Source organism: Chionomys nivalis, chromosome 15 (assembly GCF_950005125.1).
Source record: "Chionomys nivalis chromosome 15, mChiNiv1.1, whole genome shotgun sequence".
NCBI classification, from domain to species: Eukaryota; Metazoa; Chordata; class Mammalia; order Rodentia; family Cricetidae; genus Chionomys; species Chionomys nivalis.
This window is the reverse complement of record NC_080100.1, coordinates 49,298,109-49,310,688: the sequence shown is the minus strand read 5'-3', so window position 1 is coordinate 49,310,688 and position 12,580 is coordinate 49,298,109. Positions and strand designations below refer to the sequence as shown.

The 12,580-nt window shown below is 46.6% G+C and overlaps 1 protein-coding gene across 1 annotated transcript in view; it reads right to left on the bottom strand.

Moving 5' to 3' along the window:
* The window catches only part of Sv2c (synaptic vesicle glycoprotein 2C), a 174,949-nt gene extending 170,894 nt beyond the window's left edge, over window positions 1-4,055 (bottom strand). Inside the window, exon 1 of the mRNA XM_057790024.1 lies at window positions 3,980-4,055. The gene's annotated coding sequence lies outside the window, so the exon portion shown is untranslated. The remainder of the gene's footprint in view (window positions 1-3,979) is intronic.
* Between the last annotated feature and the right edge of the window lie 8,525 nt (window positions 4,056-12,580).

Sequence of the window (12,580 nt, the reverse complement as noted above, 5' to 3'; positions counted from 1 at the left end):
CTGAATGGTGGTGCCGATGAGGGCACAACAGCCTTGATACTAATCCAGCTCATGCCACTAAACTGTACCTCGAAGATGGTAATACTGCATTATGTTACATTTATTTCAGCACAGCTTTTAAAAGTGGGGAAACCCCACATAAAGTAGTAGTACTCCACAGAATATCTGCAAAACTAAAAGATGAAGAAGTGAAATATTCAGCCCATTTTAATTGTGAAAATAACAGAATAAATAAACAAAGAAAATAACAATATAATGCACAATTTAAGCTTTAAACATGGCTGCATTAGAAATTAGGCTACACATATTCTAAAGGGCACAACACAGAATTGAATGGGCCACTTTCTCTACAAAAACAGAGCTCCATGTAAAATTCAATGAGTTAATAAAAATATGTCTTATATTCTACTTATAAACAAAACTCAAAATATAACTCATCATCTATTTTCCTACTTCCTGGCCTGAAATACTTTAAGACTAGAAAGGACCAAACTACCCAATTCACCCAATCTATTTATTTACCTACTTGCTCAAGAACGTAAGTAGCTGTGATATGCAATGGTTTTTAACTGGCCCTCATGGTGGAGGAAGTGTTTGTAATTAAAAAAAATTGGTGTCTTCTTATACTATTAAGATATTTCTATCAAGAGTTAAAATGGTACCCTCATCCTGTTGTTATCCTTAGCTGTCTCAAGAAAGACTCTCAATCTGCAGCAAAATTTTACATGGGATTCTCAATTGTAAAGAGATTTTTAAAAGGAGAAGAAATACAAAACCATTGCAGTAATGTATGAAAACTGCATATAGTTGGGGAGGAGGGGAAGGGGGGAGGAGGGGAAGGAGGGAGGGTGGGTGGGAGGGAGGGAGAGACCTGCCTTTCAGATGCTAACAAACAGACTTGAACTAAAGGCTCAGTTTAAACAGACATGTGCTCCATGAGCCTGTGCCAGACAGAAAGCCCAGCCTTCAGGAAGCAGGACAGCACATTGGTGGATTGTGGTTTCTCCCCTAATGCAACTGCATAGACTCTAAAGAGTATTTTCACTATGACCATCACAAGAAATCCACTACTAGGTGTGGTGAGATGAACAGCAAGAGTGAGCTAGCCAAGACGACACACTGACAAATCAGATGTTTCTATAAAAAAAAAAAAAACCTGTCATCAACAAATTTATTTCAGAATAAGAGCTCACATTCCTCATCATAAGAAAATGGGTTTTTATCTCTGTGAGCCTGGTCTGCAAGAGCTAGTTCCAGGATAGGCTCCAAAGCTACAGACAAACCCTGTCTCAACCCCTGTCCCTCAAGAAAAGAAAGAAATTTTTTTTTTTGGTGGTCATGTGACATCTGGCATATCATGACATCTTTTCGGTATTCTCCCTGAGGTTAAGAACTGCACCTTGGTCTCTGAAGCATCATTTTCATTTAAGGAACTGACTGAACAAGCAAAATTTTTACCTAAAAGCTCTTAGGTTAATCTACTGGTCAGGCCGGAGAAGCGACTTTCCCTGCCATGGAGCCATGACAAGCTCCCTCACCCAAAGCAGTCAGATGTCCTCCAACCCTTCCTTCCCCTCCCGCCTTCTCCAGACAGCAGCTAATGGCCTTTGCTTTTAGTTTAGTGCCAGGAAAAGACCGTTGTCTGCGTGTGTTGACACTGAACGCCAAATTCCATTAAGGTAACAGTGCTGGGAAAGTCCCCATATATTTTTTTTAAGACTGTTTTCTTTTCCCCCGAAGGGGTTTATTTCCTGTTTTCTGTTCCTACACAGTTTCTGCTTCCAAGGCTGTCTGAACACAGTTCCTTGAGGAGAAAGAGGTCTGCGGTGAGCTGGTTTTCACCATTCTTTGCTCTGGAGGACAGATGGCAGCCATAAGGTACCTGGTGACCAAGCAACATATCTGGAGACACTGGGCAGCCAGATCTTTGTCTAGGTTTCCTGACAATTACATTTCTCCCTTTCCCCTTCCCCCTTGCTAGGCTGCCATCCCCTTTATCCCTTTTGTCACACACACTGCAGATATGGGCTCACTCAATCAAGTGAGCTATCGACTTCCCAGAATGTGGCCTTAAAGAAAGAAAAAAAAGGTTGGATTTTTAATTTTCCATCAATGAGCGCAAAATCAGCAGTGCTTTTAGCACGCATTTTCATGGCAAAAAAAATGCGTCAAGTTATTTACTAAACCATTCTCAAATCCCACTTAGACGCCAGGCCTCTGCCTAAAGCCTCAAGAAACGGACTGGTGTTAAAGAACCTGATGAATTCAAACACGAAAGCTTTCCCTTGAAACTTGTGGCGAGCACTAGGCCTTTCGAAGCTGGCTAAGATAAAATTAGTAGGCTCTGAGATACTGGCTCTCACTAAGAACTAAACTTAAAAAACTTAAAAAAAAAAAATCCATAGTCAAGCAGGAAGGAAAGGAGTCCGGCGGGAGAAAGGAATATCAGGGCATCCCTCTGAGACTTAAAGGATGCCTCATCTCTGGGTACCCAGGGGAGCCCTGGGGCTGAGATACCTTTCCAGCGCTCTCACTGTGGTGCACTGCGGAGCCCTTCGCCTGCCAGCAGCCTCTGTCCTGCCTGGCTTTCTCTGCCGCCCCTGCCGCAGTCTATCCTCCCACCCCGGTCCCCCAGTCTGCTGCTTTCTGCACAGGGCGCGCCGCGGGGCATCCATCACTCCGGAGCCTTTGACGCACACACACGCGCTCCCAGACAGACTGGGTCTCCTAGCCCTCCCTCCCGCTGCGCCCGCCCCATCGCCGGGCAGCACTTACATCACGCCCACACGTAGAGGGTGACGCGAGCGCCCCCCACCCTCGCTCTCGTCCAGGCGGTACCTACAGAGCTGGTGACTCAGCTCCTCCCTCTCCGCCCCCGCGCGTGGCGCCTGAGGTTCCCGCACGCCCACGGAGATGTTCCTTGCATCTGTAGTGGGGTGCTGGCTGCCCGAGTCAAGTTTATTCCGGTATTCTATAATCTTCCCGGGTCAGTCAGAGGAGTCCTAGCTACGCGGGAGAAAGTACGCTCAATTCTCGACCCAGTTTGAAGTAGGAAAGTCCACCAAGAGAAAATGGTGGGCTGTCGCCCCATTTCCTGTTGGCTTTAAATCAAGAGACCTCGGTAGTAGCAGTTGTTGCTGTCATCATCATCATCACCACCACCACCACCACCACCACCATCATCATCATCATCATCATTTTTATTGGGGGCGGTCCTTCTCCCAAGAACCCCTCACTCTTAGATGCGCTTTGCTGCGCCAGGCACATAGTGGACGCTCCATAGTGTTTTGCTGAATGGAGGTGCAGGGTAAGAAGTGTGGATTCTTACAAAGGGCCACAGCCCGCACGCTTCCCTGCTCTCAGCCTTTTGGTGCGGGCGTACAGATGCTACTCGCGGGTTTTGGGGGATTTGTAGAAGAGTTTGAACATTCATGGGGTTTCCATTAGCCTCCCGTAGAGTCGACCGCGACTCCCCATGCTTTCCCATCACCCGCACATCTGCAGAGGGATCCCCGCAGAAAAGTTGAGGTTGCAGTGATGGCTTGGTGATGGCGGGCACTCCTGGCTGCCTGATTTGAATAGTCTTTCCTGGCCCTCCTGAAGCCCCCCTGTCCCCCACCCTGCAGTAAAGAAACCTGGAGACGCCTGCAGGAGCAACCCTGAACGCCTGCTGCTGCCCACCCACCTGCCCCGGAATCCCAAGCATAGCGCGCCTTTGACTTGCCACAACCCAGTAAACCGGGGGCCATTCCGCTGCCTCCGTGAGATTTCCCCCTCCCCATCCTAACACAGGGGGCCAGCGAGCAGCCTTCCCCACCTGCAGCCCCTTTCCTGGGGCCAGAACAGGCAAAGTTGCGCTAGTTGCGCTTTTGCAAGGCTGCAAAAAGTTCCCTGACTGCAAAGCTCGGTTTCCTGGTGCAGAAGGGGAGTCTAGCAGAGAGCGATTTTTCGCCAAGATTGCGAGACCCTCCTTACTCACCCTGAGCCGTGTCTGCAATGCAGCCGTCGCCGCGCGCGCACCCCCTTCACTTGCTGCCCGGAGCCGCCTCGGTCTGCCACTCTCTCCTGCAGCGCGCTCAGTGGTGACTCCTTTGAACGAGGCAGCGACGAGAGGAGGGGCGGGAAAGTGGCTCCGGGCTGCCACGCTGCGGTCCTCCTCCGCCTCCTCCTCCCCTTGATGCTGCAGTGGCGGGCGGCGGTGTGGCGAGAGTACAAGCGACGCGCAGGGAGGGAGTTACAGCGCGCGGGGGAGGAGGGCGTTGTGCAAGGCTGGACGAGCTCCTGGTGTGATGCGGAGGCGCTGCTGAGGTGCGGGTCCCGGGAAGGGGATGCGGTACTTTTGGAGAAGTCTGTAGCCCAGGAAAAGAGAAAGGTGCCAGTGCTGAATTAGTCACCGGGTGTGACTATGCCATTAGCACTTGGCCGCCCTTTGGGCCGGGCCCCCGGAAGGCACAAGGAAATTGTTGATCATTGGAAGCCAGTGCTCAGAGAGCGAGGCTTTTGGTCAGTTTTTGGGCCTGGAGCTGGTCAGTTTCGACTTGACTTTCAGTAAGTCAGTAGGCAGGAGCTTATCTTTCCCCTACCTCAATCTCCATGCTGGTACACAGTCGAGAAGAAACTTGGGGCATAGTAGAAGCAACTTCGCGCGCGGGGTGTGTATGTGTGTTTCCAAACCAGGAAGGGCCAGGCAGCAGAACTGGGGGAACTGCTTAATATTAAAAGAGAAAGTCGCGAAAATGTTGCTGTGTTCCCAGGAATGCCTTTTCCTGCAGAGGGTAAGAAACTCCAACCTCAGCCTCACCTAAGCTCTGGAGCTGGACCACCAACTGAAATTCATCTTCGAGGCCACACCCAAGCACCTACTCTGCCTTGGCATGGCAGGGCGTCTCCCTCCTGTCACCCCCCATCCTCGACCACCGGAAGGGACGCAGTGAGAAGCGGGACATCCCTAAATAGGAGACCTTCTCCGCGCTCACAAAGAACTCATGGGTTTTGGAAGGGCCCCGCGGGCCGGTGCCCATCGCGCAATCACCTCTCTTGTAATGGTGTCTCGGGGTGAGAGACAAAGCGCGGCGCCATTGGAGGCTGCAGTGGGTGGAACTCGCAGGCACAACCGCTCCTTCAGTGTACTCCATGCGAGTAAACAGCCTGCATGTTTGAATGGTGGCGGGGGCGGGGGCACTGGGGGTAAAGGCTTGGCGGTGCGGACACATGTGTAAACATTGTATGTAAGTGTGCTGGAGAAGAGCAAGCAGGCTTTGCTGAGAGCCATAGACGCCGGAGGGGACCACGTGGCCGGCCAGTGACAGTGATATGCAGGGTTACACGTGTGCCACCATTCAGGATGCAATGAAGAGAATGTGCCCAGTCCTCAGCCTCTGGCTGCCCCTCCTTGCAACTCTGGAATTCTGAGACTCAGGATTCTCAGGTCCCATTGAATTTGTTAAGAATATACAGGAAGGATGTCCACCTGAGTGAGTTAATGTTTACGCCATCCAATCATCTCACAGTACCACCGTAAATTGTGGCAAACAGCAAAACATTTTACCAAAACAAGAGCCAGACAGGTTTTCAAAGACCACCCCAAAAAGTGTGGGTTTTGCTAAATGATAACATTCCAATGATCGTTTCTCAAATACTTACCCTCCTGTTCTCTTAAAATATGCCTGAGTGTTGGATGCGGTGGTTCACACCTTTAATTTCAGCACTGGGGAGGTAGAGCCAGGTAGTGGATCTCTGTGATTTAAAAGGCTGCCTGCTCACATTGCAAGTTCAAGGCCAACTAGGAGTACATAGTGAGACTCTGTCTCCAAACAAACAAACAAACAAAAAACAAAACAACATCAATAAAGAAACTGTGAGGACAATATGATTGGTAACATTTTTGAGAGAAGACAAAGTCCAAGACTCGAACAATCAAATCTAATGGCGGAAGTACCGCCCACTCTTCACAATAGCAACTTAGCACCATCAACCCGTGAAGAGAAAGTGTCTATTTGCCTCACAGCCTTTGAGGTTCCAGCCCCTGATACACTGTACTGGTTTGGGGTCTTGGCAAGGGAGCACACCACAGTGGGAGCATGGGAGAACCTACCTCACTAAGACCCAGGGAGCAAAGTGAACAAGGCAGAGTCCAGGGCCCTTCAGTTCATTTTCTGTCGCCCAGTGACTTCACTTTTTCCAATAGTGCTACCTTCTAGAACAGTCCTTTAACACGTGTGCCTTTGAGGGACATGCGAGATCCAAACAATGCGACTCCCCCAAAGGTTTGCACTATGATTCTGGGGGAAAGCAGAGATAAATCTCACTACCATCCGTTGCAGGGGACTGCTGAAGATGTTGCTTTAGCTTAAATGAGCCAAGAGAATGTATTCATGGAGGAGGGATAAACACATTTATTTAAGAAATTTTAGATAAAGCATGCTGTAGATATTTGCATCCCCAAACTCTGTTATTTTGCATAACTGATTTAAAACAGATGTGCAATTATGACACCAGTTTACTAAATGACTGGTAGACGTGCAAATTGCGTCCCCCAGAAGTGGATAGAAATTCTTTCTGGAGGAAGTTTCATTCTAGAAACCAAAAACTTCCCCCAACAAAAAGTGGGATAGCAGTGAGCACATGATAATGAACACACAGACTGTAAGGGTGTCCCCGTGAAGGAGCACTAGTTACACCGCAGAAGAATCTGTAGACTGGTCACACATTTTCCATGACCTGAAGGAGGAAAAAAAAAAGGTTTAAAGTCCTGACAGGGAATGGGAAATTGTAAGGAAAGATCAATCGTGCTTGAACAGGCACTCAACCTCTGTCGCCTCTACTGTTCGTCCTCCCAGCACCCATCCGAGGGTCCACACACATAAACATACCCTACACTTCCCTGATTGTATTGAGGGATTCTTCCTCTTTTAAAAATGTGGTGTCCTTTTTTTTTTTTTTAATTTGGCAATACAGCTTCATGCAAAATGCTAAAATCATTTTTCTTCCTATTTTACAGAAGAGCTTGGAACATCATGGATATATCACTCCAGAAACATGGTGCAACAAAACAGAACTTCCAGATAGATACAGAACTGCTTGCTTGTTCTTGGATTTAGTGGTTCAACAGTGGAAATCAAGAAGGGAAGGAATGGGAACATTATTTTATATAACCGATTAAAATAAATAAAAGACTAATAAATGCAATGTTAATGTATGTTATCCAAAAGAGGCAGTGTCTTGACTTGGAAAGGTAGTTGATATGTCCAAAGGATTTGGAACTTCTATGACTGTAGGGTCAGAAGTAATCCCTTTCTGTCAGACATGATTCTACTCATTTCTTTTGCTCAATAGCAAGGTTCTTTAAAATTTGTAACAAAATTAAAGAACACTAAATCCCTGCAAAATTGAAACACTGTTCTGTGACTTTTCAGGGGAGATGTGACTATCTATTCTCCCCCCCCCCCCCCCCCCCGCAAGGTAGAGCACCAACTATAGACCAAAGATGCTCTCATTGAAGGCTGGTGTAATGAGCCAGTGAGGTTCTGGGGTTCACCTGCAGGGGCGAGGATGATTCAAAGCAACTGAATCATGCAAAGCCCACCTTAGCACACACGATGCCCAAAGAAAGCTGCATCCCTAGAGTTCCCTGCACACCTCGCAGGAAGCTCTGTAAATGAAAACTCTGGTTCCAGAAGTTATGTCAGCTTAAGTAATGCCAGGTGGGGTCTCGTGAAACTTAGAACCCTGTGAGCTTCCCGTGGCTCTTAAATTCCAGTAACATCCTGAGCTTTTCAGTGCTCTCACCTCCCACTAGGAGAGAGTGTTTCAGTTAGGAGGAAATAGCCATGCCACACAAATGCTGTCTTTGGAAGCTTCTAAATATCCTTCCTGGCTAAACTAATCATTTCTTTCAAAGTTTCACAGATTCAAGTACAGATATGTTGCTTGCTGGACCAGGGGGAAATGTCCTTGTAATGGCGCCCTGATAACATCAGCCATCTGCCAAGCACAAGTTTTCCCTTGGCAGAAGGCTTCCCTTGCTCTTTCTTGATTTCCCCCAGTATAACACCAGACTCTACTGCCATCTTCTTCCTATCATATATTCTAGAAATACTGGCCCAAGGTGGGACTCCCACAGCAAACTAAGATCTACTCTGGTTATGTGCTTTAGAAAGTATGCAGTATCTAACTTCCTTAGATTGAGCCAATCTAGTTCTGCCAAGGGGCCCCAGCAACAGCCGCGGTAAATGACATTAAGGTGTTTGCGTTTCTGGTCACAGAGACATCTATGTGAGGACATGGTCTGGAGACCCTTCGTGACTGCTCAGAAACCACAGAAGAGATTAGTCTAATTACAAAACACACAGAAGTGGCAAAGCCAAGTAATTTCAAAGAAATCAAGTCAGAAATGGTATCTCGCAGCCAGGACAGTCTTCCTTCCACTGGGGGCCATGCACTGCTTTCTTTTCAAAGAATCCATCTTAAGTTAGAGCTGCTTGTTCCTAACTAGAAGCATTCTTATGCGCACACTTCCCATATACTCCCAAATAAAAGTACCTAGTCCTAGCACAACTTGGAAGTGCCTACGAATTTGAGGTGAACTCTATGCAGAGTTCACTTCTGTTGGGAAAACAAGAAAGATGTGTCCATCTGTCATATCCCAGTATCTAGCACAGTTCCTGGATCATGGAAGGCATTTGGAAATAACAGCTTACAGCCAACATGGCCTCAGGATCTTAGCTAGCAAAAGGGAACCTTTAGAAGTCCAGATGGAAGGCTGGAAATGAGAAACACTGGCTCAGTGAACATTCAACTTCTGGGAGAATCTTTCTGCTCAAATGGACAAGAAAAAAGCTTCCCCAGACAGATTCAGGGAAATCTAGGAGGCCTCTAGTCAAATGGGTAGCTCTGGGAGGAAGGCACATGTCACTTAGCACTCTTGCTGGGGTGGAAATGAGGTGGAGAAAACGCCCACGAGAGATTCTCTTCAGTATAAAGAGGAAAAATTCGATGTGTGGAAAACTCTCTTATGGAAGAGATGCAAGGTGGATTTTGGAGCACTCCAAGCTGTTCAGGGCTGTGCTCTGGGTGTGTTTGTGGGGACGTAGCTGTTCTCCTTCATATAGTTTGTCACTGTTTATCTGCATGCCTAGAATAAAGTCAAATTTGTCATTGGATCCATGTTCAGCTTTAGTGAATACAGCGACTCCTAAGATGAGGGGGCAGAGTGGGGAAGCAGCCCCTGACATCCAACGGGGAAGACAAAGCCAGAGCCTCCACACAAAGCATTGCCGGGGCTCATAGTTGGTTGGGAACAACTAGAAGCACAAATGAGAGTAGGGCAACTGACTGCCCCAAACTTCTCAGTTAACTGAACAGGAACAGCTTCGAGGAAAGAGCAGATTCCTTCAAGCCAAGCAGCCATTGCCACAGACAAAGTACAGAACAAGTTGCTCATAACAACTATCTATGACTTAAGACACCCAGGAATGTCAAACACTCATTAACCTTCAAATAATGAGGATAAAGACTTCAGCGTTCTCGTCTGTGGAGAACAGTTTTGAGGCCTCTTCTTAGAGTTGTCTGTGGGCTAGGATTCTGTTGGTTGCCTACAGCAGCCATGGTTACAAAGTCGCCACACAGTGAATTTCTTTCCTTTCCCTACCGTCTCTCCTGCTGGATGCAGCTTTCCAGCAAACTCGGTGTACCAAATCCTAAGATGACGCTAACTCACCAGCCAAGCAAAGGCATCTGTAATCTGGCTCCAGATGTCTTCTTCAGTTCTTCACCCAGCATTTCCAGTCTAAATTTTCTACCTTAGACATCCTGGACATTTTTCATAACTCAAAGACCCACTAAGTTTCTCTGCCTTCCTTGTCTACACTCATGTGAGGTACACTGTCTGAAACAACAAATGTTACTTTCTCTGGAGTGTTTGAGAGCCGTTCTTGGCTAAAGTGTCCTGTCTGGCTCCACACTCTAATGGCTCTGAGGTCCTACTGCATATATGGAGCTTATCACTTCCCAGCTCGGTTATAAACAATTCTGCCTCATTTCCTGTAGTGCAACACTGCGAGGGCAGGAGCATCGGATTGTGAACAGCATTAAAGCCCGTATACTTCAGCCAACACACACAATATGCCTTCCACGAGAGTGCGCCTAAATGCCTTTGGAGAACAATTCATCTTCCATGTTCCTTTTTGAACTTGGCTTCCTAAAATAAGGATTTTCCAAGGGTCTTCCCATGTGTGGGATTATAGCCTGAACATCTGAAAAGCTTCTTTAGGAGGCAAATTTGCACAATATGCTTGAGAAATTTCCTGCATCCTTAAGTTTTTCTTTGGTTACAAAAAAAAAATCTCTCATGGTTACCTTTCATTTCTCAGTGACTTTTACTGCAGCTATGAACACCACACACACACACACACACATGCACACACACACACACACACACAAAGTATTTTCTGTATAGCTCAAATCTGAATATATGCACTGGGTCTCTCTCATTTTCCCAGTTCCATCTCCCTATTTAGCATCCCACGACAGGTCGGCTAACACATTGAATTCTATTAAATTATTTTCCTGTTCAAAGGAGAATTATTGCTCCCATGTTCAGAATCTGTCTTACATAATCATTCTGCTCCAAATTAGTGTAACACTCAGCCTTTCTATTTTAATAATAGACAAGCTGATTTCCTTATATGATCTAGCTATTAAAATGCATGTAGTATACTCCTGGGGAGAGAGGTTCACTTCTATTTTTAGGATGATCCGTAGGTATTGGTGCTGACCAACTTTTAGGTCACAAATGGCTTCTTATTTTAAGAAGCAACCAGACTATGCATGTTAAAGATGGAAACATTGGTATTAATAGTTGGTCTAATTTGTTTTCTTCTTCCTCTGCATTTAGACTAAAGCTATTCTCTGCTGACCAAAAAAGTATTTTAAAACTCTTCCCACCCCCATATTCACCTCTCTATCCTCAGTCTCAAGAAGAGGATTCTGGTATCCTATTAACTGTTTCCTAAATAACAACACATCCTATATGCAAATTAAATCTCCCATGATACAATTGAGGTCATTTATATATAAATTGGAAGTCTCGAACCGTAGATGCTTTTATGTGTTTTTTTTTTTTCTCCACATCCTTCTTATGGTTTCCTGTAGATCTTAAGAAAGTAGCTCTCTGTTGACCAGGGTTTCTGTCCCACCCAGTCCTGCAGTCGTTTAGTCCCAAAGAAATACACAGAGGTCTACATTAATCATAAACTGATTGGCCCAGTAGCTCAGGCTTCTAATTAATTAATTCTTATAACTTATATTAGTCCATAATTCTTGTCTGTATTAGCCACCTGGCTTGGTATCTTTTTTGGCAAGGCAGTTACATCTTGCTTCCTCTGCAACTGGGTCACGACTGGAGACTGAGCTTCCCTCTTCCCAGAATTCTCTTGTTGTCATTGCCCCACTTCTACTTCTTGCCTAGTTGCCCAGGCTATACTTCCTGCCTGGCTACTGGCCAATCAGAATTTTATTAAAAATAATATAAGTGACAGGATAAATGACCATGGTCCCACAGCAGCGCTCCATCTTTATGACTGACAGGAAGTCAAATCAAGTTCACACCAGGCTATTGCCAATGCCAAGAAGACATAGGAAGGCTCCCTATGCAAGTCTATGTTGTGGTTTAACAAATGGCTATTTTTCTGTCTTCAGCCTCATAGAAGACCTTGCTTCAGGCACAGTAGACAAACACCTGACAGAATATTCTAGACAAGAAGCCCATTGGTTCCGTAGCTGTCTCTGTGGTAGGATGCAGGGGCACTTCCACTCTGCTTGTCTGAAAATGCTTCCATATATGCTGGGCAACTGCTGAGAATTCCTAGAAAACTGCCAGAAGCTTGTCTGAACTCTGTCCCAGTCAAGGTTTGTGGGCAGCGGAGATCTGATTAGAGTGTAGCCTGGTAAATTGCACCAGTCACACTGGGCATTATGCCTGGTCCCTCATCTTAGTATGAGGTAAGGCCAGGAGCCTGGTTGTGGGCCAGGGCCCTAGAGATCTGGGCTGCTCCCAGATGTGGGCTAAACTGAACTCCAGGCTTCAGAGCTGAAGAGACAGCTCCAAGGATACAGCCAGAGTGCCGAGCCAGCAGTAAGAGCAACTGAGGCACCTGTCTAATAAAGCTGTCGGAACTAGGACCAGGGATGAGGCCTGCATCAGGGAAAGGATGAAAACAAGAGATCACTAACCCAAGGCTGACACAAGCCAAAGAATGTGTGGAACTAAATCATAGGCAGACTTGAAGAACCACAGGGAGAAGAATGACAACCGGGAACATCAGAGGCTTAGCAACAAGGTTAACACTGGTGCAGAGAAAGACACTCTAAGGCAAGGGACATTGCAATATGTTCTTCTGTACTCCTCTGACCCCAGCTAAGCTGATGATGTGTCGTGAGGGAGTAGTTTAGACAGAGGATCCGACATCCACTCAGGCAGATGACCTGTAAGAGGATGACAGCTCTTGTTCTCCTTGGCTGAGCCTCAGAATATATGGGGTTGACACAGAAACTCTGCACCCTGATTCTTGGCAGTGAGGGA